Below are 1,494 nucleotides of genomic sequence, written 5' to 3'. Positions count from 1 at the left end.
CTTAGCAGTATGGATGAATTCTTATTCATTTCCTCATGCCCACATTAAAAAGGGGTTCAAAATGACTCATTAATGAGAAAGGAAACTAAAAATGAAAGAATTGTTTCATGATTGCATCTCTAGGGAGACCCGACAATATCATGGAATTTTCAGTTTTCTCCCTATTTCTTTATATTCTAATAATCTACAAGTTTTCTAAGGAACATAGCTTTCCCCATGCACTTGTTTTCTCACATATATAGCAATGATAACAGTTATGTAAGACTTCAACTTTTTAAAAGTATGCATTTAATAAAATCCCTGGTATTTCTCTAGAGATAATAATACCACAATAACAGCATTGCCTTAATAAAATAACACTTTAATTGGTTATTATAGCTAGTATAAAAATATCATTTCTCAAATATTTGCTTACCTCCTTTGACTCTCTCATATGGCCACAAAAATGAGATACCCTCAAGTAAGGTGACTTTTTTTCTCTCTTTTCTAAAGTAACTGTGGAGTAAATATCCTCTTAAAATGAGATTCCATATGCCAAATGATTTTCTAAAAAGCAGTTGGTTGAACTTAGTCAAACAAAAATATTTACTATATTGGCTGTTTTCCAACCCCACCACCACACTGAAAATAGATTTCTTATCAGGTAACCATAACAAATAAGTACTAAGTAGCTTCTTTATGCCAATCACTCTATCTAATGCTTTTATATACATCATCTCATTTCTATTTGAGTCTTCTAAGATATATATTATGATCTCCATTTTATAGGTGATGCTGGAGAGGTAAATAACTGTAGAAAAGAAATAAAACCAACTAAAAATAGTTTCTAAGCTTAAGAAAAATCCATTCAGAGAATACATGTTCAGGCACAGAATTTAAAGCACTTAAAATTACGGTATTGTTTATTTATTGCACTCTACCTTTGTAATTTTTGTGTATTCCTTTATATATCTGCATTTGTGTACTATAATGACTAACAATACTAAATTGAAGTAAATTAAATGACTGTAACCAAATTATTTTGTTCTCTTGATGTGATACAGAAAATAATTAAACAGGTGAACTTATGATACATTATCATGTGCCAAAATTAACTGGGAACTGATAAGGTACCACAAAAGTAAAAGGCTGAATCGTTTCCCCACCTATAAAGAAACTCTACAATATATAACTCTGTCCGGGCTATAAGTCAGTTAGGGAGTTGAGAGGAAGTCTGCATAGCAGAGGGAAGAACTTGAGCTCCAGAGCCCACTAATGGAGGATCAAATCTTGGCTCTACTTATTAGCCAAGTGAGGTTGGCCAAATTCATCTTTCTCTGAACTTACCTTTCCTCAGCTTAAACACGTAGGGGCTAAAGAGTATTTCATTGTGAAGAAGACCCCAAAGGCAATCACAGTAACAACCAAAATAAATAAATGGGACCTGATCAAATTAAAAAGCTTCTGCACAGCCAAAGAAACTGTCACAAGAGCAAATAGACAACCTACAGAATG

This window comes from Propithecus coquereli, unplaced genomic scaffold, assembly GCF_000956105.1.
Source record: "Propithecus coquereli isolate 6110/MARCELLA unplaced genomic scaffold, Pcoq_1.0 Scaffold415, whole genome shotgun sequence".
In the NCBI taxonomy this organism is placed as follows: domain Eukaryota; kingdom Metazoa; phylum Chordata; class Mammalia; order Primates; family Indriidae; genus Propithecus; species Propithecus coquereli.
The sequence above is the reverse complement of the archived record's forward strand: the minus strand, read 5'-3'. Positions refer to the sequence as shown.